General features: G+C 42.2%; 1 protein-coding gene across 3 annotated transcripts in view; it reads left to right on the forward strand.

Annotated features, from left to right (window-relative positions):
• Nucleotides 1-26,990, forward strand: part of ANGPT1 (angiopoietin 1) — a 237,128-nt gene that overhangs the window by 69,160 nt on the left and 140,978 nt on the right. For 2 of the 3 annotated variants that reach the window (XM_074986756.1, XM_074986757.1), the window contains one exon: nt 3,734-3,826. The exons of the other annotated variant lie outside the window; for it this stretch is intronic. The gene's annotated coding sequence lies outside the window, so the exon portion shown is untranslated. The remainder of the gene's footprint in view (nt 1-3,733; nt 3,827-26,990) is intronic. 3 annotated transcript variants of the gene reach the window in all.

The following is a 26,990-nucleotide window of genomic DNA, read 5'->3' on the forward strand; positions in this document are numbered from 1 at the left end:
GTTCCATGTGCCCTATGACTAATGCAGCCTCCACTGTTATTTGACAAGAAGAAAAGAGGGGAAAGGCAGTAAGACAATCATTTTCATTCCCAAACGAGAGATGCTGTCAGCTACCAGAAGAAGAAAGACTTCAGTGTTTACCTTTCCACACAGTCCAGTGACTGCATAGCAACAACAGGTCACTTTTAATGGGCTGAATGACAGAATATGCAAATGGCATCAATGGACTGCAAAAGTAAATAACATATTCATAGTGGTCATTCCCCCTTTTATTCTGTGGCACATTGCTATGGCAACTGGGAAAGATCAAATCCGAGGGGACAGAATTTAAGGTTTACAATAGAAATGATTACCTTTAGGCAAACCCATGCAGGCCATTGTCTCAAATGAATGTGCTAAAATGAAAGCCAAAGTGATTCAGTGTTTCCCAGTTGATTTACCTTTCTATGGCCTGAACATGTGATCTTTACCTAGGCAAACCTCCCACTGAAATCAGTGGGATATTCTGACTGATCATCTACTCAGTGCTCAGTAACTGGCCTGTACAGTGTACAAATAAATGCAGGCAGGAAATCTCAACTCCTAGGACACAGAGCAAACACAGAACTGAGAGGTTCTTACCTGCCCCCTACACACTCCAGAAAGAAGTTGGGGAAACGTGATTGTCACAATTGACGATCCACACTTCACAACTCTTTCCCTTCCTTTGTCCATTCATGCCTCTGCTCAGGGATTTTACATGGAGCGGAGTTCCTAAGCCTGTGGGCTTTGCACCTCTGTGAATTCCATATCTCACACCCAGGCCTGTCTTCCTTGCCGGATGGAACTGCATCAGTTCAACTACAAGAGGTCATCTGACATTTAGGAAAACACTGGTTTTCCACCTACGTGTGACTGTCTAGGGAATTGATGACAATCACTGCTAAAAACTATGGAAATCTTGCCCTAAGTAAAGCTGTGGAGGACCAGACACTTTATTTTGGGAAAGTAGATAGAACAGGTATGTATGCAAACAAAAAAATCATTCAGATGAATTTACGATCTTTTTTCCTTCACGTTACAGTGGGAGAATTGTATTATGAGGAGCTAGGTTGTGTCAGATCCCACACATGTGAGCAACACATGTGGGCATGAAGAAGGTAAGAACAGCTGCCTTGGATCAAACCAATGGTCCATCTAGGGCAATATCCTGTGTTCTGACAGTGGCCAAAGACAGGTGCTTCGAGTGAGGAATTAAAACAGGTAACCATCAAGTGATCTATCCACTCTCACCCATTCCCAGCTTCTGAGAGTCAAAGGTTAGGGACACTCAGAGCATTTCATGGCACCCTTGACCATACTGGCTACTAGCCACTGACGGATTATTCTCTGTGAGCTTACCTAGTTCTGTTTTGAACCCAGCTGTAGTTTCGGCCTTCACATCATCCACAGGCAACAAGTTCCAGAGGTCAACTGGGCATTGTACAAAGATGTACTTCCTTTTGTTTGTTTTTAGTATGCTGCCTATTAATTTCATTTAGTGACCCTCCCCTGGTTCTGGTGTTACGTGAGTTTTCCCTCTCCTACAACTCCATGCACAAGAAAACAACTGCCGTCCATATACACCCCTGAACACCCATACGCACTAATTACCCTGCAATGGGAGTGCAGTAGTCAGGAGCTTGAGTCCACGCTGTTTTCTGGCCTGGCGTAGTTACCTGGGAACAGAAGCATGTGCTGTATACTGCTCAGATGTATAGCAATGTGTGTCCTTCTGTTGCATGCTTGGGAGCTCCCAGAGTTACGGTGTCTCCTGCTTCTCTTGCTGAGTCTGTGTAGCTCTGCCCCCACGTAATGCAATTGTCATAAAGAGGCCATGAAGTCCTGTGGCAGAGCTTTGCAAAACCAGTTGTAGATTTTCCAACGTGATAAACTGATAGGCTGTACCCTTATTAAGACACTCTTAATATTCCCAGTTCTTATTCAGACAAAACTGCCAATTGGCAGCAATAGCAGGGCATTTTGCCTGAATAAGACGTGCAAGGCGTCTGCAGGCTGACACCACTGTAGGTGAGGGCAGTTAGTGCTCTGTTCTCCTTGCACCCTTATGGAATGGGAAAGGGAAATAACACCAGTGGATGTTCAGACAGTCCAGGATATTGTACTTATGTGAGTCTTGGATTGTTTGGTTTTGCTGTTATTTCAGTTCAGAAGAACTTTCATAATTTTTAAAAAAGAAATCCATTTACACTCATAGAAAAAGGAAAACATAGTTTTAAATAGTCTCAGATTATCACAGTTTTTATATAATCCTGCCAGGTTGCAGTAGCAGTGAAAAGGGGCAGTTTCAGTACCTGGGGTTGCTCTTAACAATATATAACAGAACCACCTTCTGCCCCCGTCCAGGTCTCTGGACAGCCTACTACCGCCCCTGTGCTCCTCTATGACGGAATATGTCCCATTTCACAAGCACTGGGTTCATGTAGAGCAATAGAATACGTTTATGGAAAGGGAAACAGAACCAATAATTTATTTGGGAAAACACCACAGCCAACTTCATCATCATTTGACTAGGAGCAAACAGCACCTGACAACAACATTGGTCAGTGTGCTTTGCCTCTGTGGCCATGGAAAAGTCTGACAAAGAAGTGCCCCTTTAATATATCACTCCTCTGTCCCTGGTTAGAGCCCAATCAACAATTGTCGGCCTAGGTTAGCCACGAGCCTGAGTTCAGAGGTGCAGTCCCAAGGTTCTTGTATGACCCGTACAAGAGGGACATGAACAATGGCTGTGCTGCTGCAGACTTGGCAGCTGATTCATCACTGCCACCGCCACTTTCTCTCTGTTGCCATCATGCCCTGTCTCTCTGCGGCTGCTGGGGCTGTACCATCACATTCTGCGGTTCCACCACTTACAGCTCTCAGTCATTTCAGGGGACAGTGGAGAACCTCACTGCCAGTGGTGTCTTTGCTGTTCCCAAACACGATGTAAGGCTGAGCCCAGCAGGGAGGACAGCTTTAGGAATCCCCAACTGGAAACAGGGCTCCTTAATCAAGTCTGCTGAGCTCTACCATTAAACACTGACATGGGAGTGATCTAATACTGTCTAGGACTCCAGGAAAGCCCACTCCCACACAGCTCAGGACATTTGTTCCCACCTTCTCTCATCTTCCGTGGGATCTGCGAGCCCTATGGCTGCTTAGCAGCTGAGGTTCACTTCAGGCAGCCCTGCTTCCCTTCTCTCTCGTGGTGGAGATAATAACATTTCATTACCTATTCATTCAAATGCTAGAGTGATCTCTGACACCAAACCTCCCAGAAGGGATCATTTTGGCAATGCAGCTCTATCTGCTGCACACCTAGGCATGGGTAGGTGCAGGTGTGGAAACACATTGTGTTCCTGAAACCTTTTTCCGAAGCTCACCCCTAGATGTCAGAGGAAAGCTCATTCAGACTCTGCCAACTTGGAAACATTCTAAAGTTTATACAACATTTTTAAAATGTCCCAATTAAAAATCTTACTGATGGGCCTTATTAGCCACTCTTCCTTTTGGGTGGGTTTAACAATGGAGACAGAATAAATATTTTTCTACAGACTAATTTCTATAGTTTGTCAGTTTAAATAGGTACGAATTGCTATGGGTGGATTAGCATGTAATTAACACAATTAAAATGAAAGATTCTTTATAATGAATGCTCAGAATTGTGTTCCAAAATTGCTGTTAAAGCTTATTCCACAACTTTTATGTTCAGTTTCAGAACCCACTTGGGTGATTACTTCATGGTATTCCAGCACTCCAGCAGCGTGGAGAAGAAATGAAAGTCATCCAAGCGTAATGCACGCATGTCAGTGTTAGAAATGGCTTGCTGTATGTTTTGTCTACCTCAGTTAACTTAGTTTGTATTTCTGGCTGCAAGTTATAAATGTGTTTTGCTGAGGCGTAAAGCATACTTAAAAATAGCAGTCTCCATAGCTTTCAGCTTTTGTGTGTTGCATGTGAAATGCCTACATTTTAGTGCCAGTTTGATTTTGACAACATATAGTTTTAACTGTCAGAATAGTTTGAATAATATTGCAAAATTATAGTAAATCTGATCCATACTGGGAGTTGGAGTCCAAACATTTGGTCCCTTGCTAAGTATATTCACAGAACAATACCGTGCATTCAAATTCCTGAATATATGTGCATATGTATATATATATTATTTACTACAGAGTTGACAACTCTTCTTAGGGGAGGAATATGTCTTCACTGCTGAAATTATTGAATCAGTTGGATTTCTGTTAACTATTTTGTGCCCTGTGTTGGTTTTCCATGTAGTAACATGTTCTGTTTGACAAATTCTGGAAGATGTAACATTTTGCCTGTATCAGAATATAGCTGCTAGCCAATTACTATGTCCTGTTTTAACTGTAAGAGTTAGTTGAAAGAAGATCCAGCGATGAGGGCACTAGTCAAGTATTTGGGAGATCTAGGTTCAAATCCCTCCTCTGCTCTAGACTTCCTGTATGGCCTTGGTGACATCAGGTATGTCTATACTGCAATAGCAGACTTGAGGCTGGTCCACATCATGTGGCTTGGGCTTTGGGGCTATGTACTCAGCCTGGTGCATGGATTCTGAGACCCCTCAAGGGTGATATCTAGTCCAAATACCGACACTGCCATTTTATAGCCCTATGAGCTTATGTCAGCTGACATGCCATGGGGATTTTGACACACACCAGCACTACCCTCAGTAAAATAGGGATAGTACCAGTTTGCTATCTCACAAAGATGAGTACATTAAAGGATGTTGTGAAGATAAACACATTAAAGAATGTAAGATGCACAGATCCTACAGGAATGGGTGCCACATAAGTACTTGAGAAAGATAAGGATCTTGGTGATAGTGTCATTACTAGACATGCTAAATTGAACCCCAGAAGACTGATCTCCACAGCATCAGTGCTGCAGTAAGTGTAGAGGTACACTTAAAATTCAAGAAACTGGCAATATGCTCCCTGGTCTGCCTCATGCAATAACCCAGCAGCCCTCTGCATTGCCCTGCTCATTCTTCCACTTCTGATGTGAAAATGTGGAGTTGGCTGCGTTTGCGGAATGTCGGGGGAGGGGGTGCAGGATTCATTTTTATGTCCGCAAAGCCACACTTTGGATCTAAAATTCTTCCCTTCCAGATATTAATTCTTTGCTTTCATTTTATTTTCTGATATAAAAAGTGCAGTTATTCTAGCTAAGTATAGGTTCAACCTTTTTAATCCAGACCTCTCTTGTCTGGCAACATCTGTAATCCAGCATGATTTTAGTTAGCCAGATGTGTGGCCAAGTTTCCCGTGGTCCCATAAAGTCTGTTTACAGATACCAGTCCTGCCTCTCAGTGGGCTGGCTGTTATTTAGCTCCAATTTACCCCTAATGTAACCTAAGAGCCCAGGAAACAATGGAAATGGTGGTAATGCTGCTAGACAATATTGACCTCACATGAGCCAGCAAATTCTCTCTTTCAGCATTGGTCAGGTCCTAATAGTGCTGGATGAGAGAGATTCGACCTATATTTGCATCACCCTCATCACTGTAGTATCTGACGACCTCATAATCACTCAAGGATGTTTAGCCTTGCTCACCCCTCTGAAGCAGGGAGGTACTATCCCAACTGGAAAGCCAAGGAGTAGAGTACAGGGTTAGTGAAAGTCCAAGCTTCCACAGACAGTCTGAGTCTGGGCTGGGAACAAAGCCTGAGTCCCTTAAGTCCCAATTTAGTGTTCTGTCCAGTTGGTCACCTTTCCAACCCTCATGTGTGAGTGCTTTCATGAATCAGGCCCTTTTTGAGCAAGGGAGGCAGAGTCCTGTCTGCTATGGTTTGTAGTGAGGAAGAAATTCCAGACATGCAGATTCTAGCAATTGAGTTCAGCCTTCTTGACCCCTGTGACTCATCCCTGGCCTGAAAGTGCTGGGAAATGCTGTTTAACAAATGTTTTGCTTTATAAATATTTAACTTTTAAGCATTTAACTGTTAGACCATCAAATCGTTAGCTCATGAACAAACACTGTACAATTCAATTTACGTATATCAATGCAATTATGTTAGACTGTCATGACACCAAGAAAGTGATATTTTATCTATTAGTATCATGAAACTCTACTTTTTTGTTAGCTAAGTAAATACTGATATTTGTGGAATGAAATGAAACTACACATGTATTTACAGTACACTAGGCTGTGTCCATACCAGTCCTTGTCTTCAAAGGGGGCATGGTAATCAGCCTGAATGTAAAATACTAATGAAGTGCTACAATGCATGTGCAGCGCTTCATTAGGCTAATTCTCCCTGCAGCAGCTTCGAAGTTGCAAACTTTTGAAGTGCTGGCATGCTGTGTAGCTGTGGGCACTTTAGAATCATAGAATCATAGAACAATAGAGCTGGAAGAGACCTAAAAAAAGCCATCGAGTCCAGCCCCCTGCTCTAAGCAGGACCAAACCCATCAGATCAGCCCCACCAGAGCTTTGTCGAGGTGAGACTTAAACACCTCCAGGGATGGAGACTCCACTACTTCCCTGGCTAGACCATTGCAATGCTTCACCACCCTCCGAGTGAAAAAGTTTTTCCTAGTGTTCAACCTGGACCTTTCCAACCACAACTTGAGACCATTGTTCCGTGTTTTGCCATCCATGACCACTGTGAACAGCCTCTCTCCTGCCTCTTTGCAGCCTCCGTTCAGTAAGTTGAAGGCTGTTATCAAGTCCCCCCACCTCAGTCTTCTCTTCTGCAGACCAAACAGTCCCAGTTCCCTCAACCTTTCTTCATAAGTCAAAGGCTCCAGCTCCCTAATAATCTTGGTCACCCTCCGCTGGACCCTCACCAGTGCATCCACATCCTTCCTATAATTGGGGGCCCAGAACTGGACACAGTACTCCAGATGCGGCCTTACCAAAGCCGAATAAAGAGGAATAATCACTTCTCTGGATCTACTGGCAACGCTTCTCTTGGTGCAACCTAATATGCCATTAGCTTTCTTGGCTACAATGGCACACTGTTGACTCATGTCCAGCTTCTCATCTGCTACAATTCCCAGGTACTTTTCTGCAAAACTACCACCGAGCCAGTAGGACCCCAGCTTGTAACAATGGTTGGGATTCTTCCGGCCCAAGTGCAGGACTCTGCACTTGTCCTTATTGAACCTCATCAGATTTCTTGAAGTCTTCCAATTTGTCTAATTCAGTCTGGACCCTGCCCCTACCCTCCAGCATATCTACCTCTCCCCCTAGCTTAGTGTCATCCGCAAACTTGCTGTGGGTGCAATCCAAACCCTCATCCAGGTCATTGATAAATATGTTGAACAGAACAGGACCCAGAACTGAACCTTGGGGCACTCCACTAGAAACTGACCGCCATCCTGACATCGAGCCATTGATTACTACCTGCTGGGCCCGACCTTCTAGCCAGCTTTCTATCCGTCTTACCGTCCATTTATCCAATCCATATTCCTTTAACTTGCTGACAAGAATATTGTGGGAGACCGTATCAAAAGCTTTGCTAAAGTCAAGATAAATTACATCCACTGATTTTCCCCTATCCACAGACCCAGTTATCTTATCGTAGAAGCTAATCAGGTTGGTCAGGCATGACTTGCCCTTCATGAATCCATGCTGACTTTGAAGTACCTGTGCAATTTTGAAGTGCTCTTACTCCCAAAATTTCGAAGAAGGGGGCTAGTGTAGACACAGCCTAGTGCACTGTAAATACATAGGTAGTTTCATTTCACTCTCCAATTATCAGTATTTTCTGTTAGTAATGATCCTTATAATTAGTATGATGATGTGAGAAAAGATAAAGTGTTCTGCAGAGAGCCTTGTGATGTCCAAGTGTTCCAATACTGGAAAAAGTTTGGGAACCACTTCTCTATGATACAAACTTCTTGGGGGGCATTGGTGTCCCCGATACGAGATGGGTACCCTAACTACGAGTCCACAGAATCATTCTTGGTCTGTTTTTCTGGCCCAATGTCTAGTCAAGTATTTTAAGTGGAACAGTTTCACGAGAGTGACTGAGAGACACTCACCCCCAGAGTACCCTATAGTCTGTTGTTTAGGGAAGCACCTGACTGGGGGAATAGCTAGATTTAAGTACCTGCAGCGGACTGGGGATTCATCCGTGGTCTCCCACATCCCAGATGTGTGTCCTAAGGGGTTGTAGAGTGCTCTTGAGAGTCTGGAAACAAATGGGATTATGTCAATCAATGATTCTTGTTTGCTATGCAGACTGAATGATCCAGATACCTTGGAGAAAATTACTATCTGGAGTTAAAAATGAAAATGCTTTAAATGTTCCTAGTTCTCCAGGGCTTTCATATGCAGTTTACAGAATGAGTGTCAGAGCCCATCTTGACAGACACAGACTCGCAGGCCTGACAGGTGTAGACATTGTGGCCTGTGTTGGCACACAGGCTCTGAAGCCTATGGGCAGAAGTGGGCTTTTGTTGCCAGAGAGTGAGCCCTGCAGACCTGAGCCTGAAGGTCCCATCCCACTACAATTAACCACCCATGGCTCGCTTATATTAGCTGTTTAGTGTGGTGTAGAGATTTGGTTTTGAGATGCAGCCCAAGATATGGGAACTTCAAACCTCACAGGATTATGAACTTGGCTTCCAAATCAAGCCTGAATGTCTGTGCTGCAGTGAAATGCCTCTTAGACCTAAATCCAACAAGCCCCAGTTTCCATGGGCCAACTGTGGGTTTTTAACTGCGGTATAGATATACCCTGACATGCAGCCACAGGCGGCTGCTGGTTGTTTAGGTGTATCCTAAGTGTCTTTAACAGCACAAGTGTTTTTAAGTCTAAACATACCTTCTGATACACTTTTAGGAGGAAATCTTCAGCATCTGAAGCCCACTGCATGTTGATACTGGCACTTAAAGCTCTATGCAAGAGCTAATTGAAACACTGTAAAGATTTCGTAAAATAAAAACTGACCTGGTGTTTTGAGAGTTTTGTCCACCCATCCCCAACCCCCAAGTTTTTGTTCAGGAACAAATTAAAAGGTTGCTGAACTGGCTAGTCATTTCATTGCTACTGGCTGCATCAGAGAAATGCCCAGCTTTGAACAATGCCATTTAATAAATGATTTTAATAGCACATAGCATTCCTACTCAGTCTTGTGCTTTGAGGTGGCTGATCCAAACCATAACCAATTAATCTCAATGGTTTCAGGTGGGAAATGAAAGCATAATAAAGCTAAGAGAGTTTCTTAAGACCAAATAGGGAGACCATGGCAAAATCTGGTTTAGAATTCAGGAAAGCGTGATCTGTGCACTGACCACTATACAATTCTGCTGTCCCCCATGGTATAGATACACATTTTCACTTCTATAATTCCTTTCCAACTCAAAAAATTACAATATTTTAACAAACTATACACAAGGATCCCTACTTCCCCTTTCCCTCCATCTATGCAGAGATCTCTGGTGACACACGGAGCAACAATTAACAACACATGATCAGGTAACACAACAGATTAACGCACAGATGACTAAAGGCATAAATATGTGTTAACGCAGAGGGATTTGGGAAAGCAGAATGTAATTACCCAGATTAAATTTAGCAAAGACAGCAGAGTTCACACACTTGTGAAGAGTGCCATCAGCTCATTAATAAATAATTAATAAACTAATTACAGTGTCAATTTTGTATCTCCTCGTGTGATAGGTGTCTTCTGTTTGGCTGCTTTCTAGGTCCTCACATCCAGGCTGTGCCTAAATCTTGCAGATTCTTTCTGCATAACATATTGAAGTCTTTGCTGCCCATCCACGCAGCAAGTGCTGTCCTCCAAGATCTCCGTCATCCTGAGTTCTGATTTCTGCAAAATTGTTCTCTCTGGATTTGAAAAATGCAGCCTGGCCTTGCCCTTGTTCATATGTGCCATAAAGAACATGTTCCTAGCCTGTTGCTTTGACCTTATGTCAGTTCTGTCTTTGCCTTTCTCCTATGGCTCCCTCCTGTTTATCACCTGAAACATCTGTTACCTGTCTTCACTCTCAAGGCCTCTCACGCTCTACCCCCATCCTACCTGTCATCTCACATCTGGTATCAAAAGGTCAGTTCCCACCTGCGTTCAGACCAGGGTTCAGACCTGGATTGTCTCCATTCCATTCAGAAACAAGCATCTGTGTGCTTTCTCCCATGCAGGCAGGAAGACATGTAAGGAAGAATAGCTTGAGCAGAAGCACGGCTTTGCAAAAAAAAGCCTCATAGGTGTTACACCACATACCAAGTCACATGCCTGTGAGTGCAACTAATGTGAAGTCTGAACAGTCTCGTGTATATGTATTGTACTAAAATGGGTATTTTCTTTTGTTTCTTATGTGACTACTTCAGAAAGGACAGACTCTAGTGTGGGAAACATACTACTTGATGCTCTGAGGGCTCTCGTCTGCTAAGGCCTGTATTGGCTATTCATTAATTTCAATAGAGAAAAGACAGGATGGGACCATCCCTTTGAACTGCTATGGTACCAGGATGTATTTAGCCACCTGCATTTTTGATTGCACTGGCTGCACATCTGGCATTTGCTATGAGCTACAGACGTTCAGTAATGAAAAGAGAATGCTTACAAGGCTCCAAGACACATTACAGATGTACAGGCCTCCTCTCTATATTGAACACTGTCAGCTGAACCCCCTGGGCCAGACCAAGAGTGACCTCTGCCTGACTGCAGAGTTGTAGTCAAGATCAGCACCCACTTTAAGCAGCATTGCCAGCACCTCTCACAACAGCAATACCTATCTGGGCTGCAGGAGGGATACAGGGATTTCTCACTCCTTTCTCCTCCCCTCTGGGGATGTTAACAAGTTTCAGTTCATGAAGACCTAATATAGCTGAATCATAACAAGAGACCAGCTTCATACATTATAGCAAAAACAGTCAAATCTGTAGCTGAATATAGAGGTGACAGTATATATGGTTCTATTCTATTGATGGACTTTTATTCTGACCAGAAGACATAGTGTCAGTTGAAGTGCTAAAAGCTAAAATAACTCTGGAGCGGGGGTCTCATATAGGTGTGCCCCATCCTTCCCCTCATCCCTGTCCTGATTTGTATCTCTTGCTGTTTACTCACCCAATTTACAAATGCTTTTCAGACTATTTCACTCCAAACTGCTGTAGCTTTTTTGCAGCAATTGTTTACACAGTGCTAGCCTCTGAGTCCCTTCATCGCACAGATGAGCAGTTACTTATCGGTTTTTTTGTTTTTGTTTTTTTTCAAATGAAGCCAGTGGCAGTGCTCATGTAAGTTAGGAGTCACAATCTGGCCACTGCAGATACAACACAGCTACAACCGCATTGATCTTGGCAACATTAATGGGCCATCTTTTCCTGAGCATAAGCTCTACTAAAATAACATTGTTTCAACATATCAGCTTTCAACCATCGTTTTTACATGAGGCCTGAATAACTTTTATTCTAGATTATTATTACATTATTTCTGAAGTAAGTAATATTTTTATTGTTGCCCATGTTAAACTTGCACAGTGAATTTTTTCTTTTGCTTACATTTGCCCCACTGACTTTTGTGTGGAGCAATGATGCAACAGAGACTCTTACTAAATATCTGTATTTTAAAGTTAACCTCAGCTTCCCAGGCTGTCACTTTTGAGTCTCTGTGGTGGTGGCAGCCATCTTGCTGTGCCATTAGCAGTAAACAAGCCTCTATTCTGGGGCAGAGTTTATATGAAGTGTAGACAGGGGAGCTGACAGACTTGTTGGGCCCTTGGGAAAAGTGAGGGGGCTGGTTCTGTGCTCCCAGAAGAGGGATTCGGGCAGAAGACGTCAGGCCAGGGCAGTCAACCCTCAACCTCATTCTGACAATATTGTTCCCCTCCAGCCCTCAGTGCTGTCCTGAGCATGCCACACAGCTCTGTGGCAGCACTTTTAAGGGCCCAGCAGCAGTGGCTAGAAGCCCCCCAGGCTTTTTGCATCATCGGCACCCAGGGCAGGTGACCTTTTTTGCTATCCTGCCCCCTCACCCTGGTCAGTGGCCTGAGTGTAGATGTTCACAGAGTTACCTCTTTCTTAAGTTTCTTCACCACCGGTGGCTCACTTTTTAGTCCCCACTTTTCTACCAGTAAATGCAATCTTGTCTTGTTCTTGGACCATTATAATAACTTATCAGGGATATAAATTCTTAAGTCAATCCTAAAACTTCTACTGATTTCAATAGGAGCAGAATTAGTCTCCCATTCCTCTTGTAATAAAACATTGTTTAAAAAAAAACTTTAAGGACCATAGATTGGCCTCAGTCCATACAAGGTTAGTGTTCCTATTGACATCAGTAGGACTTCTTCATGTGGCTGAAGGATGCTAACTGTGTAACTCTTATTGGCATTAATGGGATTTGCTCTGTAAATCTCCATGCCTTGACTGGAGTATAGATTCTTTAGTTGTTTTTTTAATTCAAGTAGCAAACACCTAATCCAAATGTAGGTAGGAGAAGTAAATCACCAGGGCAAGTAAAGAATTTGGTGTTCCTAAGTATGGTAAAGGCAACATGTTTCATGACTGTGCACTTAAACAAAACTTCTCAACCTCATTCCATTTTTCATAAATTTCTGTCTTTCTCTCATTCCATAATAATAAATTAGTTTTCATAGTAACAAATTGTGCTTTCACTGAGCTGTGACAATGAGATGCCTTAATGTAATGAAAGAATTAAATGTTGGGAGGTAGCAGGAATCATTTTTGCTCAAACATACAAATCTGGATAGATGACTGGAGATATAACCAAGGACACAATATAAGCAAGAAGCTAGAAAGAAAGGATAAGTACTAGGAGAGGAAAATGCTTTCTGAAACAAAGGAATCTAAAACATGAATTATTAATTTAATCTAAATTGCACGAGGCTGATGAGGATTAAGATGGCCCCGCATCTCTTGAGCCAAATGCCGGTAACTTCGTCAATACTTTACATTCAAGTGGCTTATCTTCTAAATGCAAGTGTCCTGGACAGCAAGAAGAAGTGAAAAGCAACACCCCACACCTATTACCAACCCCACCCAGTTTGGCAGCCTTCTTTCAAAATTGAAATCTAGAACCTCCTACATATCCTAGGTTCAATAGCCTGCTCAAGCCCAAAACCTTTACGTCTCACGTCAAGGCCTAATCAAGGCCTCCAGCTTGTCCGAGGCCTGCTCGAGGCCTGCAACACATGACATCCTGGACTGCTCATGAGAACTCAGGCTTCCATGTGAACGCGACTTGTTATTGGTGCCAAAGATGGAATGCTGCCTTATTCTTAGGAAAGGGCATTTTCTGCAATTCTGTGAGGTTGAAAAATCAGCCATGACCCAATAATGCAGTGTCCTTGGAAGACAATCTACTCCTGGCTGCTAAGGTCTTAGAATAAATATTTCAAGAGCTCCTGAAACACTTTGCAGTCTAAGTACCTATGCTGTATTTCTCTGGGTCCCTGGGTGGGAGTAGCATGCGGAAATCCAACATATCTAGCATCTCCTCTTTGTAATGAAAATATATTTAACATAACAAGGGACTATAGCATAAAGCTGTATAATGGACAACAGATTGGGGTCCAGTGCATATCAATCTTGTGTCAAAGACATTAACATTGAAGGAGAGTAACCTAGTGTGTCCTGATGTGCTGATTACAATGTAGCAAACCACTCATAGTTTTGTCCTGTGTCTTATAATCCCATTTGGGGATTTAAAAATGTACCAGGATTAAATTTTCAGCACTGTAGCACCCTTTGCACAAGCTACCAAACTTTGTGCTCTGTTTTTTAAAACTTCCATTCTGTTACAAAAGATCAGTCAATATTTTTACATCTCTGCCTTCATAGCTGAAAGAATCCATTATTTTCTAGTGGTCCTGAGAGTATTTTTATTTGAAAGGGAAGGGGGTAGAAAGAAAAATTCAGGCCTGTTTTACATTTAGTGGAGAGTAAAGAAATGCTGAGGGAAATGCATGTTCCATATCTGCTTTAATGACAGATAATTATCTGATATATATAAATTATACAGAAATAAAAGAAAAAATAGGCAGAAGAAAACTGTAATTTAGCCAGGAAAGCTGTTAGAAAGACAGTTGCTGAAAATAATGTCTATGTTTTGTGCTCCAATGGGAAATTCCTCTGGGCTTCAGGCTTTCTGCCATCAACCAGCTGCAAAATGTATTACTGATACAGCCTGAAACACAGCACAGGTTGAACCTCTATAGTCCGGCACCCTTGGGACCTGACTAGTGCCGAACAAGAGAATTTATTGGACAAATTGTTGAGAGGTCAATATTGTCTAGCAGCATTACCAACACTTTCAATGGTTACAGAGCTCTTAGAAAACATTAGGGATAAATTACAGCTAAATAACATCACTGAACACTGAGGGCCAGGACTGGTGGCTGTAAACAAACTTAATGGGACTGTGGGAAACTTGGCCACACACATAAGTGGTCATCTGGCTAGCTAAAATCATGCTGGATTATGGATGTTGCCAGACTAGACCACTTCAACCCATGTTAGCATTGTTTGGAAGTAGAAACCGACTTTTTCAGGTCAAATAAATTATTATTGTGCCAGGAAACAGGTTTTGATAGTTCTCATTCCAATAAGTAAATTCCTTGCCCATGTTATGGGCAAATTCTGAGCTGATGTATCATTGATGCACTTTGGCCTTGACATTTAGTACAATGGGCATACTTTTAAAGTTCCGTCTAGTTCTGGAGAAAATCCCCATGACCATGTATTTGTTAATGGACTGTAGACCTATATAATGAATTTCAGGATTATTCTGTATCTAGTGACAATCACATCACCAATCCAGGCCACATCATAAATTGGTGTAAATTGTCTTATATCCACAGAGTTCAATGGCACTAGAGGACCTGACTCTCACTAATTTCTTAAACCAGCCCTTTGATAAACTTGTTGATTTGCTATCATGCTGAAGTTGAAGGATTTAGCTACTTTCTTGCAGTCTGATTATAGTTATTTTCCTCCACATTATGTTCCTGAATCAGAGGAGGCCCTCCTACACACTGACCACTGGATGTCTAAAAAAATGTTAAATGGAATTTTTGAATCACAGTGAATTTTTTTTATATACGAATTCTAGATTCTGATGTCAAGTTGGTTTCCACATGGTAGTCTTATGCTGGTTACAGAGGTTTATAAAAGATCCCACATCAGGAATTATACCAGTTGGAAAAAAGAAAGTAGAAAGCTCTTTTTCATAAAATGTTAGCTGATAAAAAGTAGTTCATGTGAAACTTTTTTTTTATTGGCTGTATCTAGCTTATCCTTTCAAAGCCCCCTTTGTGCAAAGAAACTATTTTCTAGTAAACATAGGTGCTGGATCTCTTCAGTTGGTAAGTGCATGACTCAGCGCACATGGATGTATATCTCAGGCTACGTCTACACTAGACAGTTTTGCCAGCAAAACCCACTGAGCATCCAGATTCCCAAGGTGTTTTGTCAACAGTAAGTTGACAGAAAGCAGCACTTTTGTCAAGAGCTGTACCCCACTTCCCACAAGGAATAACATCTCTCATGACAGAGCTCTGTTGACAGAAAGCTGGTCAGTTGCTGGCAGAAAAGGAGGTGGTGAAATATGGGACAGTTATGCCCTTTTAAAAAATAAGTAGGGATGCCTTTTTGTCACCCCAAATATGGGACCGTCACACCAAATAGGGGATGAATGGTCATCCTAGGTACTGAGTACTGGTGCCTCAGAAGCCCCACCCATCGGACTGGCTGGGCGTGGAGAGCCAGCTGAGTACCGGCTCATAGTTCTTTACAAAAAAGGCAATGTCTGTATAGATAGGCTGATATTTCAAAGGAAGCAGTAGGAGCTGGGTGCCCATCTCTATTTCAGTCTTTCTGGCTAACTTCCCTAGGCTCCTTTGAAAATTCCTGCCTCAAGTTTAATAAATATGTTTCTGACAATTTGTTTCCCTAGTCATCCCAGATAGTTCCAGGAGGTGGTATTGTGAGATTGGATTGAAAAGTATTTGTGGATATGTTGAATGTGAGAACTTGAAATCACAAAATTGCAGGCTGAAGTTACCATTTTGCTAAGTTGTCCTGAAAGCAAACATGTTTGGGGCACTCTTCTGAAAAATCTAATCAATTCATCTGCAAACATCTGGATGAAAATAAGGTGTTAGGTAACAGCCAGCATGGATTTGTAAAGCCAGACCAATCTGATAGCTTTTTTTGACAGGATAACAAATCTTGTGGATAAGGGAGCGGAGGTGGATGTGGTATACCTGGACTTTAGGAAGGCATTTGACATGGTCTCGCATGATCTTCTTATCAATAAACTAAGCAAATACAACTTATATGGGGCCACTATAAGTCGGTGCATAACTGGCTGGATAACCATTCTCAGAGAGTAGTTATTAATGATTCGCAGTCACACTGGAAGTCCATAACAACTGGGGTTCCTCAGGGATCTGTTTTGGGACCAGTTCTGTTCAATATCTTCATCATTTATACAGATATTGGCATAGAGAGTATGCTTTTTAAGTTTGCAGATGATACCAAGCTGGGAGGCATTGCAACTGCTTTGAAGGATAGGCTCATAATTCAGAATGATCTGGGCAAACGGAGACATGGTCTGAGGTCAACCAGATGAAGCTTAATAAGGACAAATGCAAAGTACTCCACTTAGGAAGGAACAATCAGCTTCATACAGATAGAAGGGGAAGCAACTGTCTAGGAAGGAGTACTGTGGAAAAGGACTTAGAGGTCATAGTGGACAACAAGCAAAATATGAGTCAACAGAGTGCTGCTGTTACCAAAAATGCAAACATGATTCTGGGATGTATTAACAGGAATGTTGTGAGCAAGACATGAGAAATCATTCTTCCGCTCTACTCAGCACTCCGTAGGCCTTACTTGGAGAATTGTGTCCAGTTCTGGGCACCACATTTCAAGAAAGATACGGAGAAATTTGAAAAGGTCTGGAGAAGAGCAACAAGAATGATTAAAGGTCTAGAGAACATGAGCTACGAGGGAAGACTGAAACAACTGGGCTTGTTTAATTTAGAAAAGAGAAGATTTAGAGGGGACATGATAGCAGTTTTCAAGTACCTCAGAGGGTTACAAGAAGGAGGGAGAAAAATTGTTCTGCTTTGCCTCTGAGGATAGGACAAGGAGCAATGGGTTTAAACTGCAGCAAGGGAGGTTTAGATTAGACATTACAAAAAACTTCCTAACGGTTAAGGTGGTTAAACACTGAAATAAGTTACCAAGGGAGGTTGTGGAATCTCCATAACTGGAGATATTTAAGAGCAAGTTAGATAGACACCTATCGGGGATAATCTAGATGGTGTTTGATCCTGCCGAGAGGGTAGGGAACTGGACTCGATGACCTCTTGAAGTCCCTTCCAGTTCTAGTGTTCTATGATTCTTCTGCTGCCAAACTAGGAATTTAGTTCTTTGTAAATCTGCACCTGAATCATTACCCTTTTCTTGCTAATTATCCATTTGCATTCTATGTAAAATACGTAACATTTTAATAAGTTGCTTCTTGTTTCTTATAAGATGTACTAATTGGAATATTGAATGTTGAAGTGGAATATTTCATTAATTCTAGTGTCGGATAAAGCAGACTTTTCTTTGTCGAAGCCAGTGCTTTAGTAAAAGGTCACTTTTCATAAAATCAATGCAATTTAGCTTGCTACTGCAAATTATGTATTTATTAAGAAACATATTTTTACAATATATCTCACAACATACTTCAGTAGTTTTCCAGCTTTCTACCAGCAACTTTATCACTCCAACTTCAACTATTTTCTCTGAAAAAGCAGTCAAGCAGCACTTTAAAGACTAGCAAAATAGTTTATTAGGTGAGCTTTCGTGGGACAGACCCACTTCTTCAGACCATAGCCAGACTGGCTCTGGTCTGAAGAAGTGGGTCTGTCCCACGAAAGCTCACCTAATAAACTATTTTGCTAGTCTTTAAAGTGCTACTTGACTGCTTTTTGTTTTGATAGTGTATAGACTAGCACAACTTCCTCTCTGTTACTATTTTCTCTGAAGCATATAATCGAGTCAGAACTACTACTGCCTGTGCCCATCTGTGTGTGTAGCATGAAGACCGTAACAATACAAGGTAGAGCAAATAAAAAAGATGGGAAAGGGAAATAGTTGAACAAATTAATTAAACAAGTAATTTAAATTAATATCTTGTAAAACCTGAAGGAAGTGAATTAAGAAGAATTATTTTGGCCATCTTATCCCAGTGACTCTCATTCTTCTGTTTAGAAAATCAAACAGCACGGGCAAAACTCTACCCCCTATTGCACAGCATCCGAAGAACAGAGTAGAATTTGGTCGCAAGTGTACTTTAGCATTAAGTTATATGCTGATTAAACTGGTTATGCCACATTTTGAATTAATGACAGATGCTGAAAGTTACCCATAGTTTTCAGTGGGATTCCAGGACACAAGATAGAAAATGCATTATGCCAAATAACACAAAATGTCATTATTTTTAGCTCTGATTCAAAAGAAGCAAACAGATTTCTGGTCACCAAAGAAGTATTTGCATCTGTTGTTTAGTTTTGACGTTTTACATCAAAGCAAAGCTCTAAACTTTGACTTTCGGCTTTCCAAATTCATAGTGAAAACTGTGGAAAAATTATCCTGATTGAAGATCAATGGAGGAAAAAGTAACAAAGTATCAAATATATCAGGTGGAAGTGCGAAGTTGCGGAATAGTTTAGGCTAAAGAAACCGGGCTTAATCCTGCAAAGTGCTGAATGCTCTTGGCCTGATCCAACAAATCACTTAATTATCTTTGACCACATAAGTAAACCCATTGATTTCAATTAGACTGCTCATATGCTCAAAGATAAGCATGTGTTTCACTGTCTTGCTAGATCAAGACCAGAATGTTCAGCACCTAGCAGGATCACATCTGATACTTCCCTTACTCAAACCCACAAGGGGCTGGTGTAAGTCCACTTAAACAGCTACTCTAGGATTGTAGTGGTGAAAGTTAGATCAGAAATAGGTCCAAGGTCTGGGTCCAGATTATTCCATGGATTATTCCATGGATTTTACCACAGGAGGGAATTTTTAGTTGGTAAATGAGTCCCCCCTTCTCCCCCTCCCGAACCCCCCCCCCCAACACTCATAAAGAAGGCTTCTCCAAGGCTTCTCCAATGGCTCCCTGACTCCAATGGAAGCATGTTATTAGGAATTCACAGATGGACTTCCCAGGATTCCATGGCACATGAGAATGTTAACAACCTTTGAGTTCTGTTAGTAATTTCATAGGCAAGAGGTAGGACAATGTACAGTACAGTTCCCTCCCTCCTGACACCCTGGATTCATCTGATCCATTCTCATCGCTCCATGAGTCCTGGCTGGCCAAGAAGGCCTGTGGCTTGCTGGGTTTAGTCCCCACTTTCTACAAAAGTTTGTTACTGACTGACATGGTTTTGCTGGCCTTTGTCTCTACTTGCTCTCCAAATAATAGTTCACACAACCTAGCTGGTGAGGTTGTTTGTTTTATTTGTTCACATAAAATTTTAATTGGCTTGATTCATATTTACACTAATGTCACTTTATGCCACTCTAAAGTGCAAAACAGACATAAGATAGATGTAAATGACATTTACATGCATTTCATGGATGTGTTACACTGCTCAAATAGTGCGAAGTCTAAATAAGAATCAGGTCTAATTTCCTTTTTGTTTATAATTTCCTAGTTGCTGGTATTGAAACCAATAAACTAAATGCACCCAGGGTTATGAGTTCCTTTTTCATCTTTCACAGTTTGTAGGAACCATAATTTTTTCCCCAAAAAGCTTGTTGTAAATACTTCTGTATGAATATTAGATAACGCCTTAAAAGAGGTAGAGGTAACAAGCCTATTCACCCTTAATAATGCAACCACCACCACTGCCACCATTTGCCTCACTGTTAAGAAGATACCTCTTTCCACTTCTCACCAAGGCTGACTAGCAGATGCTAGGTTTTCCCCAGACAATGCAAATTAGAGTGGTTCTACTGTTATGTGAAAATGGGCTCTCTTTAGTAACAACTTTTTTGCAGATAGCTAGAGTCAGAAAAGTTATGTAAACCTGCCTTGTAAAAAATGAAGATGAGAAGTAAAGAAAAGAAAAATCACTTCCTTCATTTAAATTGATGGGATTTTGCCTTTGTCTTCAGCAGGTTAGTACCTTTACACAGTGACATGAGGTAAAATTTGTTTCATTCATTGTTCATGTTTGCTATAAAACTAATTTTTTTGACTTCTATTTCAATTGCCATATTTCTTTAAATCAACCTTTGGAGATGTACTAAAAAGAAACAATTCCTCGTAACTTAGAAATTAGACATGCGCTAGACCTGTTAGGTCACTAGTTCGTCCCCTGCCAGGGCAGGATTATTCCCTTTAGTGTATTCCCAAATTGCTAAATCCACTGGAGCCAATTATATACCGTACATTTATTTTCGAACATTCATCTCACTCCTTTCCCAATAAAAGCTTTACAGCATAAACAAGAATACAAAAGACTTGAAATAAAAGGGAAATAACATGAAATGCCAAACTTATTAACATTTCAGGGACAGTTTATATTAAAAATCCTTTTTACTACTCTTGTTCTCCAAACCTTGTGTTAAAAGATGAGGATTAGCAAGAGCCTTTTCAATAAAGGATTTGAACATTCTTATTTGTGCTGATTAGGCTGATCTACATTATGATCTGAGCCAAGTTCTCTGGCATTGTTAAAAGAATAAATCAAATGTATCCTAGAATTTAGCCATACTTCACATTTGCCATTCGTGGCTTCATTATTTAACTGCACTAATGAATTTGTCAGATGCTTCTTGCATGTTTATAAGATGGGCAGATAGTATTTAAATGGACTGGTTTCCTAGCTGAACCAAAAACAGTGCAGAGACATTAAATTCATGCCTGACAATATTTACAAACCTTGTTAAGTAACAAATATCTACTCTTCTATCATCACATAGGTGGCATGTTACTCAGGTTGTGTGACTGTGTCATACAACACTGTGGCTATCATTAGAAAGTTATATTTTGCCCTATATTTTGAAAAAAGAAATCAGAGTTCTTGACTGCACTAGAATTTGTGGAATGTTCCAGGTTCCTGTTCCACAAGAGAAGCAGAGCAGGACTCTTCTTCGAGGTAAGGTTTTGGCCTGAGGAAAGTTCACATGGTTCATTTGTTCTTCAAATTCCTATTCATATTTCGGTGCACTCCGTAACTCTTCCCATTAAGCAAGGCCAATGCGTCTGGTTTAGGCGGCGGCCAAGAGTCACTTGAAGCTTCCCAATTTCATTTGACACATATAATCACAGAGCTCTTTCACAAAATCATTTCTGGCAGGGCTGGAAATAGAAATTAAGCTGTCTAACATAACAGAATCAAGTCTCTTTCACTCAGTCTTATTGTCGTTCATATAGAATGAGCCAAATGTCAAATACTTAAAAGGGTGTTACAAGGAGGAGGTATTAAAACTAGTCTGCTTAACCTCTAAAGATAAGACAAGAAGGTATGGGCTTAAATTGCAGCGAGGGAGGTTTAGGTTGGACATTACAGAAACCTTCTTACATGTCAGGGTGGTCAAGTACTGGAATAAATTGCCTTGGGAGGTCATAGAATCTCCATCACATGAGATATTTAAGAGCTGGTCAGGCAAACATCTGTCACAGGTGATCTGGATGGGCCTTGGTCCTGCCGTGAGTGACTGAACTTGATGGCCTCTTGAGGTCCCTTCCAGTTCTGGTATTCTATGAAATCTATGTGCATAGCTTCCTCATGTGTAATCACAGCTCTAACCACCAAGATGCACTCTGCTCCCAGAATCAGGAATAAAACCAAAGAACCCTGATTCCTAACAATACATTACTGTTCATCAAAAATACCACTGTGATTATCAGTGCTAATTTCTGCCCCTCACCCTCTAGAATGGGCAGGGTCTCAGGGAAAAGGGGTAGAACTGGGTTAGCCTCTGCAGACACGTTGCACTTCTCTCAGGCAGCCCTGAGAACTCCTCAGAGTGCTCTGTGTGGTGGTTCCATCAGCAACTAAAAGGACCAGGGGCTCCAGCTGCTGCCACTGCTTCAGTAACAGCAGCATCTGGGAGCTCCAGGACCTTTTGAATTGTAGGGCCCTGAGCAGTTTGCCCCTTTGCCCTCTTCTCACCACGTGTCAGTGGGCCTGATCAGGTCTCTGAAATGGGTGTCAGGAGTTCTATAAAGGGCAGGGGACAAGTGTCTGTATTCTTCTCACTCTGACCTTCTACAACTCTTTCTGCTTTCACAAATGTGTTTGAGTTGTTCCTCAAAGATGTGTATGTGACATCGTGCAGACACCCTGCCCTATCCCTGGTCTTGGAAGCTCATGCAACTGCTCATAAGAGCAACAGACAGGAAGTGAGAAATGTCCTATCCTCTGATCCCAGGGCTGTTGGGAGCTTCAAATTTCTGTTACATCTTGATGTTTGTTATCTGTCTTTCTATGGCCATGTGATAAAGTCCTCCGTGGAAATGGGGCTCTGATGGGCTGACCATTTGTTCTCTTCTCCTTGAATTCTTTCTTTGGCTGACAGTGGGAATTTGTGGAAGGATAACTTACTTCAGCTGGAACAGAAGCACTTATAGTCTAAGCTTCCTTTTCATGTTTGGAAGCCTGTGATTCATTCCAAATGGAACAATGGTTAAAAATCCCTCTGCAAACATTTGCACTAATGTTAACAAGCATCCAGGTTAAGAGAAAATAACCCAGGATAACATGGTAATAGTTTTTCAGTAGAATGACAAAGCTCATTAAAAAAATATTATAGCATAACAGGGCACATTGGAATCACAGTGCGTTCACTGAATGTTAAAACACTGACATTTTGATCAGCTTTGAGAAATTATTTGGATAAGGTTTAGAGCAGAAAACTAAAAAGTAAATAGCATAAAACATGAAGAATGAAGTCCTGAGTTTACTGAAGTCGGTGGCAAAACTCCCAGTGACTTCCGTGGGGCTAAAATTTCACTACTGCTCTATCTTTCATGTCTTGCCCTGACACAGTGGCCACTTGCTTTCTTTCCAAAAATACCTAATATGAGCAGGTTCCCCATTTTTAAAACAGAGAGCTGAAATCACATCTTTCCCTTAATGCAGAGGACTTTGAGCCAGCACAGAAAGGATAGCACAGAACCGTCTGACCTTGGCTTATCTCTACTAAGAGTCATAATTTCCATTTTTCCAACACTTTGGCTACGTCTACACGTGAAGCCAACATCGAAATAGGCTATTTCGATGAATAACGTCTACACGTCCTCCAGGGCTGGCAACGTCGACGTTCAACTTCGACGTTGCGCGGCACCACATCGAAATAGGCGCTGCGAGGGTACGTCTACACGCCAAAGTAGCACACATCGAAATAAGGGTGCCAGGCACAGCTGCAGACAGGGTCACAGGGCGGACTCAACAGCAAGCCGCTCCCTTAAAGGGCCCCTCCCAGACACAGTTGCACTAAACAACACAAGATACACAGAGCCGACAACTGGTTGCAGACCCTGTGCCTGCAGCATGGATCCCCAGCTGCCGCAGCAGCAGCCAGAAGCCCTGGGCTAAGGGCTGCTGCCCACGGTGACCATAGAGCCCCGCAGGGGCTGGAGAGAGAGCATCTCTCAACCCCCCAGCTGATGGCCGCCATGGAGGACCCAGCAATTTCGATGTTGCGGGACGCAGATCGTCTACACGGTCCCTACTTCGACGTTGAACGTCGAAGTAGGGCGTTATTCCAATCCCCTCATGAGGTTAGGGACTTCGACGTCTCGCCGCCTAACGTCAAAGTTAACTTCGAAATAGCGCCCGACGCGTGTAGCCGCGACGGGTGCTATTTCGAAGTTAGTGCCGCTACTTCAAAGTAGCGTGCACGTGTAGACACAGCTTTTGACTCCATTGGCTCTGGTGCCTCCATCTTCTCCTCTAAGAGGTGCTGCAGGCATAGAGGCAAGTTCATGGTCCATCAGCAGTCACACCAGTGCAAATTTTTGCTGGAGAAATATTCTCTGCATAATGGACCATTGCAGTGTCCAGCTGCTCCCAAAAATGTCAGATCTAGTCTCTCAGAACCTTGTAGATCTCATAATCAGGGTCTTCCACGGAGTCTGTAAGGAAGAGGGAACACAATGAAGAAGACATAGTTTCCTTTTCCACTCACTGGCTGTGTCTACACTAGCCAAAAACTTCGAAGTGGCCATGCAAATGGCCATTTCGAAGTTTACTAATGAAGAGCTGAAATATATATTCAGCGCCTCATTAGCATGCAGCCAGCCGCAGCACTTCGAAATTGATGTGGCTCACCACCACGCGGCTCGTCCAGATGGGGCTCCTTTTCAAAAGGACCCTGGCTACTTCGAAGTCCCCTTATTCCTATCTGCTCATAGGAATAAGGGGACTTCGAAGTAGGTGGGGTTCTTTCGAAAAGGAGCCCCATCTGGACGAGCCACATGGAGACGAGCTGCGTCAATTTCAAAGTGCCGCGGCCACCCGCATGCTAATGAGGTGCTGAATATATATTTCAGCGCTTCATTAGTAAACTTCAAAATGGCCATTTGCATGGCAATTTCGAAGCTTTTGGCTAGTGTAGACGTAGCCATTATGGGTTTTTTTCTGAGATGCTTTGCTGCTTAGTTCCATTAATGATACTTGGTCTGCAAAAACTGAAGAAAAACTAATATACAGCTTGTCTGAGATATGTCAGAGGACACAAAGAAATCAGACAACATTCCTTAAGGAGATTTCATGTACTATCAGCAATGAAGCAGTTAAGCTGCCTTAAAGTCCCAAGTAATGGTGTGCATATTGTTGTCAGCTAATGATGAATATGCACAAGTGTTAGATAGTATGCAAGCTAAAGCTCTTAGTATGATTCATAATCACATTCTGTCCCCACCCCACCCCACCCACGAACTCACACCAACTTAGGGTACAGAGCTGTTGGAAAACAATTAGTTTTATCTGGAAAAAAAGAAAAGATTTATTCCAGTCTCACACCTAAGAGATCTGTGCACAGCAAGAGAAGGAGGGGGATAATAATCCCTAAAAAAACTTGACTTGAGACATGAACATAAAACATCAGTACATTTAATTAGAATGTACAACAGATTTTTTTTAAATATCAAACTATTACTATAAGAAATAAGGAGATTTCTTGGGTGACCATTGTGTAAGTTGATTTGAGATCTTAGGTAGTCACTTTGATGCAGTAAGAGGAGGCTGTGAGCATCCAGCTGTAAGCTCTTTAGTGAAATTTATTCCACATATCATTCTAAATGTGAGCAGCTTCCCATTGCACAAGGAAATAGCTCACAGCTTTGCTGCCATCAACCATGTTCATACTGCTCCTAGGGAAGCAGGGAGGCCAGTCACCAAAACTCACTCAGTCAATGGTTTAGATGCTGCACATTTGTGGGTTTTATTCTTCACAGCATTTCTAATTATCTCTCAGCTTTAATGAGGATGCCTTTAATATCTGTGTTCCATTAGGTTCAGGTCCCTCATGCAAAAGAGTTTGCAAATATAGAATAAAAGAGGCCCTGTGATACTATTAATGTGACAACAACTTGACAGATCAATAAGTTAAAGAAGATACAGGTCTAATAGTTCAAGCCAGGCCTTCAGTTGGACCTTATGTAAACACCATTTTTATAATTGGCTTCATTTTGCTGGGCCCTTCTCCTATAGTCTGTTTCAATTTTACTATACACCAAAACTAGATAGTGTGTAATAATAAAACTATTTTACACTGCCAAATAAAACCTCATCCAGATGATCCATTTTGTAATCACTCAGAAGCACTTACAGTGTAATCGGAAATCCATAAAACACTGTCTCAAGATAACAGGACTGTTCCATAAAAAGAAAACATTCAGAGCCCTTGGAGCTCACTGTTACACTTCAGATTCCTAGATGGGATGAATAGCAAATCAGAATCATATCCAAAGAGACCTAAAGTTCTAGGTATTTGGATGTTAGTGTATGGCTCTGCCTCATTTCTATAACAATAGTCATGTTGCTCTGAGCTTCTTTGGCTATGTTTACACGTGCACGCTACATCGAAATAGCTTATTTCGATGTAGCGACATCGAAATAGTCTATTTTGATGAATAACGTCTACGCGTCCTCCAGGGCTGGCAACGTCAACGTTCAACTTCAACGTTGGGCAGCACCACATCGAAATAGCCGCTACGAGGGAACGTCTACACGCCAAAGTAGCACACATCAAAATAAGGGTGCCAGGAACAGCTGCAGACAGGGTCACAGGGCGGACTCAACAGCAAGCCGCTCCCTTAAAGGGCCCCTCCCAGACACAGTTGCACTAAACAACACAAGATCCACAGAGCCGACAACTGGTTGCAGACCCTGTGCATGCAGCATGGATCCCCAGCTGCGGCAGCAGCAGCCAGAAGCCCTGGGCTAAGGGCTGCTGCACACAATGACCATAGAGCCCCGCAGGGGCTGGAGAGAGAGCATCTCTCAACCCCTCAGCTGATGGCCGCCATGGCGGACCCCACTATTTCGATGGTGCAGGACACAGATCGTCTACACGTGCCCTACTTCGACGTTCAACTTCGAAGTAGGGCGCTATTCCCATCCCCTCATGGGGTTAGCGACTTCGACGTCTCACCACCTAACGTTGATTTCAACTTCGAAATAGCACCCAACACGTATAGCCGTGACGGGCGCTATTTCGAAGTTGGCGCCGCTACTTCGAAGTAGCGTGCATGTGTAGACACGGCCTATATGAGCAACAGATGCTAGTTTTGATTCCACCGAATCTGTGGCTGCAGTACATAAATGACAATGCCATAGTCATCAGCCAAACCACATACATTTAACATCAGGGCAAGGAATTAGGACCAAATTCTCATGGCTACAGCCACTTTAGCAAAAGAGGAATCTTCATTTCTAGTGCTCCCAGATTTTAAACCATTTGTGTCTTTGTGCAGCTGAGAAAGAG

This window comes from Carettochelys insculpta, chromosome 2 (genome assembly GCF_033958435.1).
Source record: "Carettochelys insculpta isolate YL-2023 chromosome 2, ASM3395843v1, whole genome shotgun sequence".
NCBI lineage: Eukaryota > Metazoa > Chordata > Testudines > Carettochelyidae > Carettochelys > Carettochelys insculpta.